General features: G+C 42.0%; 1 pseudogene; it reads left to right on the top strand.

Annotated features, from left to right (window-relative positions):
- The first annotated feature begins 1,651 nt into the window (after window positions 1-1,651).
- Window positions 1,652-2,333, top strand: LOC108519312 (high mobility group protein B1 pseudogene; annotated as a pseudogene).
- The last annotated feature ends 5,227 nt before the right edge of the window (window positions 2,334-7,560 follow it).

Genomic DNA, 7,560 nt, shown 5'->3' with positions numbered 1-7,560 from the left:
AAACATTTTTAGTCAAGCAAACAATTTAACAATTATTTGTCCTCATCCACTTTTGCACATAGTTGAATAAGCTAATGTGGGCTGGAAAAAAATTAGAAACAAACTCTGATTAAACCATTCATTCATCAAATGTACATTAAACACTAGGTATCTGACAGGTTTTGTATTATGAGAAAAGAAACAGTAAACAGGAATCTGGGTGCAGTCACTCACGCCTATAATCCCAGTACTTTGGGAGGCCAAGGTAGGCGAATCACCTGAGGTCAGGAGTTCAAGACCTGCCTAACCAACATGGTGAAACCCTATCTCTACTAAAAATACAAAAATTAGCCAGGGTGTGGTGGTGCATGCCTGTAATCCCAGTTACTTGGGAGGCTGAGGCAAGAGAATTGCTTGAACCAGGGAGGTGGAGGCTGCAGTGAGCTGAGATCGCACCACTGCACTCCAGCCCGGGTGACAGAGCGAGACTCTGTCTCAACAACAATAACAACAACAAGAAACAGTAAACAGGAAGAGACAAAGGGTTTTCATTCAGTAGAACCCTGTGGTGGAGGCCTGGACAGCATGCATGGGCATACACTGGCAAGGCACCAGTCTTGGTGTGAGCAAGCAGACAGTGCAGGAAAGCCTCCAGGAGGAGGTGATGTCAGAATTAAATGTGGAAGGACAGGTGAGAGTAGACAGATGTGGAGGTAAAGGGAACAGGAGAAAGAAAGGCTTGGAGGTGTGAGAAGGGAGCGTGCATGTCAAGGACCTCACAGTTAACATGGCCGGGAGGGGGGAGGTGGGGAGTAAGGGAGTGAGAAGGATGGAGGCAGAGGGTGGGGGGTTCATGCGGGGCTGGGTTGGCTTTGCCAGGAGATAAGACTAAATCCTAATAGCCGTGGGAGCTATTGTAGAAATCATTTCAGGCTGATCAGATTTATTTGGGTTTACTGGAGGAGGGAGGAGGCTGTTTGTATGTATTTGTTTAATCTTGTTTGGACAAGCCTTAAGCTTAGTAAAGGACAATACGAGGTCCTTAATATTGAAAGAGCCAGTATATACCGTCATACATTATTGCAACATTCTCGTTATTCACATAGTGCACTCAGATGAATATATTCTCAACAAATATTTCCTTCATTTGTAACATCTAGGCAGAGGTGGACAAGAGCAGATAAAAGAAATGGCAAACTTCGATGACCTTCTTTATATGCCTCAAGGCCTCACCACTGATATGTCATTGAATATTTCACACTGGCTTCCTCTGACTCTTTTTATCAAGGTCTTAACAACCATTGTGTCAACATGTGACCTTATAAACTGTACACAAGGACCCTTTTTGGGACAACGTGATCATGGGAGAGAAATCTCTCCCTTTGCCTCCCTCTCCCTACCCATCTGTGCTTCTGCCTGAAGTCATCAGCATTTCAGAGATTAGAACTGTGTTCTTTAGGTCTTAGCCACCAGTTTTTATTTGCATAAGCCATACTAAAGAAAATGAGAAATTCCTTTTGTGGCTTCACTACTTGGAACTTTGAAAAGAATGAACAGTAACATTCTCAGTCAGATTCAGATTTCGTATAAAACCTGCTTCAGAGAACTGAAGGATAAAACATGCTTATTTAAAACTTTTAAATTATCATCCTCTCCATAGAGACAACACCAGGACAAGTGAGAGCCAGACAGGCACTGGGCGACTCTGCCTCACCAAGGAAAAATTACTCAACATGAGCAAAGGAGATCCTAAGAAGCCAAGAGGCGGAATGTCATCATATGCATTTTTTGTGCAAACTTGTCAGGAGGAGCATAAGAAGAAGCATCCAGATGCTTCAGTCAACTTCTCAGAGTTTTCTAAGAAGTGCTCAGAGAGCTGGAAGACCATGTCTGCTAAAGAGAAAGGAAAATTTGAAGATACAGCAAAGGCGGACAAGGCCCGTAATGAAAGAGAAATGAAAACCTATATCCCTTCTAAAGGGGAGACAAGAAAGAAGTTCAAGGATCCCGAGGCACCCAAGAGGCCTCCTTCAGCCTTTTTTCTGTTCTGTTCTGAGTATTGCCCAAAACATCCTGGCGTGTCCACTGGTGACACTGCGAAGAAGCTAGGAGAGATGTGGAATGACACTGCTGCAGGTGACAAGCAGCCTTAGGAAAAGAAGGCTGCGAAGCTGAAGGAAAAATGCACAAAGGGTCTTGCTGCATATCGAGCTAAAGGAAAGCCTGATGCAGCAAAAAAGGGAGTTGTCAAGGCTGAAAAAAAGCAAGAAAAAGAGGAGGAAGTTGAGGAAAATGAAGAGGGTGAGGAGAGGGAGATGAAGAGATGAGAATGAAGAAGACAATGATCATTAATAAGTTGGTTCTAGTTTTTTTTTCTTGTCTGTAAAGCATTTAGCCTGCCTGTACACAACTCACTCCCTTTAAAGAAAAAAAATGAAATGTAAGGCTGTGTAAAATTTGTTTTTAAACCACACAGTGTCTTGTATAATTTAACACACTACCGAAATGTGTCTTTAGATAGCCCTGTCCTGGTGGTATCTTTTTTCTTTTTATATTTTGAAACAGAGTCTCCTCTGTCACCCAGGCTGGAGTGCAGTGGCACCATCTTGGCTCACTCCATCCTCTGCCTCCCGGGTTCAAGTGATTCTCCTGCCTTGGCCTCCTGAGTAGCTGGGATTGCAGGCGCATGCCACCACGCGCTGGTGGTATTTTCAATAACCACTAACCTTGCCTGGTAAAGTATGGGGGTTGTAAATTGGCATGGAAATTTCAAACAGGTTCTTTTCGGTGCACAGCACAAATTAGTTATATATGGCGATGGTAGTTTTTTTAATCTTCAGTTGTCTCTGATACAGCTTATACCAGAAAATTGTTGTTTCATTAACTGAATATCACTCTGTAATTGCAAAAAAAAAAAGTTGCAGCTGTTTTGTTGACATTCTGAATGCTTCTAAGTAAATACATTTTTTTTTCTTTGAGACTGAGTTTTGCTCTTGTTGCCCACGCTGGAGTGCAGTGGCACGATCTCAGCTCACCACAACCTCCACCTCCCAGTTTCAAGTGATTCTCCTGCCTCAGCCTCCTGAGTAGCTGGGACTACAGGCATGCACCACCACGCCCAGCTAATTTTGTATTTTTGGTAAGGACGCGGTTTCTCCATGTTGGTCAGGCTGGTCTCAAGCTCCTGAACTCAGGTGATCCATCTGTCTCAGCCTCCCAAAGTGCTGGGATTACAGGCACGAGCCACCACACCCGGCCTAAATACAATATTTTTATTTTTTTTTTTTAAAAAAAAGTATATCCTGTCAAGAGCCACCCCTAACCATACTCATAAATGTTAAAACACATCACTCTTTTTTTTTTTTTTTTTATTATACTTTAAGCTAGGGTACATCGCATAACGTGCAGGTTTGTACATATGATACCTGTGCCATGGTTGTGGTGCTGCACCCATCAACCGTCACACCAATCAATTCATCATTATATCATGATAACCCTAAGCAACCCCTCCCCCCTCCCCCCTCCCCATGATAAGCCCAGTGTGGTGTCCCCTCCCGAGTCCAAAGTGATCTCATGTCAGTTCCACCATGAGTGAGAACCATGCGGTTTGGTTTCTGTATTGAATAGTTTGCAAAAATGTTCTACGCATCCATGTCCCTACAAAGACACAAACTCAGTCCTTTTATGGCTGCAAAGCATCTCCATGGTGATATGCCACATTTTCTTAATCCATCGTCACTGTTGGACATTTGGTTGATCCAAGCTGCTATGTGAATAGTGCTGCAATAAACATACGGCATGTTCTTTGTATAGAATAATTATGAATCCTTGGTATACACCCAGAGTGGGATGGCTGGGTCCATATGGTTACGATCAGTTCTAGATCCCTGAGGAATCTCCCTAACTGTTTCCATAATGGTGAATAGTTACAATCCCACCACAGTGTAAAAGGTTCCTATTCTCTCACAATCCTCATCCAACACCGTTGTTTCCTATTTTTAATGGATTGACCGTTCCTAACGTGAGATGTACTCCAATTGTGGTGTGATTGCATTTCTCTGATGGCGGTGATGATGGCATTTTTTCCATGTGTCGTGCGATGGAATTTCTCTTTGAGAAATGCGTTCATATCCTTCCCCACTTTTTGATGGGGTTGTTTGTTTTTTGTCTCTGTAAAAAAAAAAAAAAAAAAAAAAGACTAACCAATATCTAATCTGAAGCTCTACTTAAAAGTTATAAAACGGAACAACAACAACAACAAAAAACAATGAAGCACATTATAATTTAAAAAACACCTTCAGCTTGGATATGAATGATGGTAAGACCAGATATACTTGCTTTCTCTCCTGCATAAACTTATATTTTCAGGTGTCCTGGACAATTCTAGGAGTCAACCATGATGCATTTATCTCCCACACCTATTGCCCACTAGTCATCACTGTGGTTATATCTGGAACCCAAACCTCCCTTTTATTTAATGTGCAGCAAAATCTGGACAGTGTTGGAATATTGGAAGTTGGAATATTCTGGACAGTGATGGAATAAAACAAACGGATAAAATAAAAAAATAATAAAAATAAAAAATAAAATAAAACACATCACTCAGAAAAGACAGCACCTTCAGTTCATGCCAGAGAATCTCTCTTGCAGGTAAAAAGTTAAAAAAATAAAATAACACATCACCTAATTTGGGCAGTGTTAGCAAATGCGCCCGTTTTTCATTGCAAGTTTGCAAGTTCTTTTTTTTCCTTTTTTCCTTATTTATTTCCTTGTTGTCTTTGTTTTTTGTTTGAGACAGTGTCTTACCCTGTCACCCAGACTGGAGTGCAGTGGTGCGATTTCAGCTCACTGCAACCTCTGCCTCCTGGGTTCAAGTGATTCTCCTGCCTCATCCTCCCCAATAACTGGGATTACAGGTGCCTGCCACCATGCCCAGCTAATTTTTGTACTTGTAGTAGACACAGGGTTTCACCATGTTGTTGGCCAGCCTGGTCTTCAACTCCTGACCTCAGGTGGTCTGCCCACCTTGGCCTCCCAAAGTGCTGGAATTACAGGCATGAACCACCATGTCTGGCCAATTTATTTCTTTTTTAAAGAGACAGGATCTTACTATGTTGCTCAGGTTGGTCTCAAACTCCTGGGCTCAAGCCATCCTTCAGCCTCAGCCACTGCCTCCCCTCCCCAGCCCCCAATTGCTGGGATTACAGGTGTGCACCACTTAAGGTTTTGCATTTATTTTCAAACCTTTTTTTTTTTTTTGGCTCCTTTCCTGGTCATCATAGTCACATTAAAAAAAAAGAAAGAAAGAATACATTTAGATAAGTCAACATTAGAAACTACTTATTACTCCCATAGAACATCTATTGTTTTAGGTGCAAATATTTCCAAAATCTAACTATTTGTATGTATTTTTCCTCTTAATTTACCTGAGAGACGCTCACAAGTATTGAACTTAATGAAGGAAAATTATAATTTTCTCTTGTGATTTTTTAAAAGAGTAGTCAAGGGTAATTTATTATAACAAACCACAAAAGGAGATTACATTCTAAAAGTATTTTGTTGATTTATAAGTCAGCAATGACTTCATCTGCCTAGTCAATGAAAGACCACAAGAGTTTTAAATAAACTCCCCCCATGCTGAGCTGTGTGCTTCCCTTATCCTATCACCCCACCCTCTGCAGTTTAATGACATAAGGTGAGTAATGCTACAATCTGTTGAAGACTCAACAAAGTCACGCTCTGTAGACACCACAAGAGTTAAACTGAACTTTAATAATAACTTCAGGCTAGGGTGCTGGAGGAGGGAGAGCACCAGGAAAAAGAGCTAGTGCATGTGAGGCTTAATACCTAGGCGATGGGTTGATGGGTGCAGCAAACCACCATAGCACATGTGTACCTATGTAACAAACCTGCACATCCTGCACATTGTACCCTGGAACTTAACATAAAGAAAAAAAATAGTCCAGGTGCCGTGGCTCACGCCTGTAATCCCAGCACTTTGGGAGGCCGAGGTGGGCAGATCACAAGGTCAGGAGTTCGAGTCCAACCTGGCCAATATGGTGAAATCCCGTCTCTACTAAAAATACAAAAATTAGCTGGGCATGGTGGCGTGTGCCTGTAGTCCCAGCTATTGGGGAGGCTGAGGCAGAAAAATCTCTTGAACCCGGGAGGTGGAGCTTGCAGTGAACCAAGATCACGCCACTGCACTCCAGCCTGGGCGACAGAGAGAGACTCCATCTCAAAATAAATAAATAAATAATAATAATTACTTAAGGTTTATCTTACAATGCTGCCACCTCCCCAAACAGGTCTGGAGATTGAATGGACATGATTTTAATAAGAGAGGGGTGGAGGGTAAGGGCTGCAACTGGGGAGATGGGTAGAGGAAGAGGAGGCAGATTGAAAATAGTTTTTTAAAATCCTGGTCACTGAGTGGAAAGCATGCTCATGTTCCTAGGAGCAGAGGGGGAAAATGGGCTAAACTTGAGGGACACACTAGGAGTTAATCATTCAGGGTTCAGGGTGAATGCAAGTAAGAATTCTAAAAATAACAACTTCTCCTTCAAAACTGAAGCAGTCTGCAAGAAGCAGAATTGGAGAGCTTATTAGCTTGACTCCTTTGCCCTCTGCAGCTGATGCTCCCAGTTTAAATCCTGGCACAATCCTAAAATAAGAGTTAGTTCTGCAAAGGTAAAAAGAATTGAGGACACTGAAGAATATATATCAGGTAAGTTTAGTGGCACAAAACTAGCTCACAATTCCACATTGTGTTAGAGCAGCTCCGACCTCTGCATTCTTGTGTCCACAAAGGTAACTGAAAGGGAAGCAGCCAGGTAAGTCATCCTTGCGAGCCTTTCTCCCGTTCCACCTCCTCTCATTTTGTGGTGTCAGTTGCTTTGGAAAGAACAAGGGGAAAGGAAAGGTTGCTGAAGGAAGGCATTCCCTTGTGTGTACATGTCAGTTTCACATTCTGTGCCCTTTATGCCAAAGAGGCCCTTGCTAGATAACATTTCCTCCTAGTTTGCCACTAAGATGGACAACAGACCTTTTCAACAAACCCTGCAAACTTTTTAAATTAATACTGCTAACACCAGGACAGATGTTACAAGAGAAATCTCTTCCTCCTTTCTTCTCCTCCTTCCCTAGTCATTCCACCCTCAAACATTTTGGGGCCCTGTACTAGATACTGGAGACACAAAGGAGACTAGAACATTTTCTGTCATTGAATTATTCTCGGTCAAGTGAAGACAGAAACTGGGGTCTGAAAATTTTGAATAGTAAAGCCATTTGTGACAGAGACGCACCTCATATTGGAAGTGAAACTTACATTTCCTGGCTCATAATGAAGACCTCTATGCTCAACACCACGTACAAAACATGTGCTATGTATAAAATGGGTAAATTCTATTAACAAATACATTTATCATTTCGGGATAGGCCATTTGTGTCAAGACAGCAGACTTTCAAGTACTAACTCATCTTCCCCTTCCACCTTCTTTTTTAATGGCCTTATCTGAATGACTCTGTGCCCACTACTAGATAGGTGGTCTAAGACTTCTTGCCTTTTTTTTTTTTTTTTTT

This window comes from Rhinopithecus bieti, unplaced genomic scaffold, assembly GCF_001698545.2.
Source record: "Rhinopithecus bieti isolate Rb0 unplaced genomic scaffold, ASM169854v2 scaffold_48474, whole genome shotgun sequence".
Taxonomy (NCBI): Eukaryota; Metazoa; Chordata; class Mammalia; order Primates; family Cercopithecidae; genus Rhinopithecus; species Rhinopithecus bieti.
The sequence above is the reverse complement of the archived record's forward strand: the minus strand, read 5'-3'. Positions and strand labels throughout refer to the sequence as shown.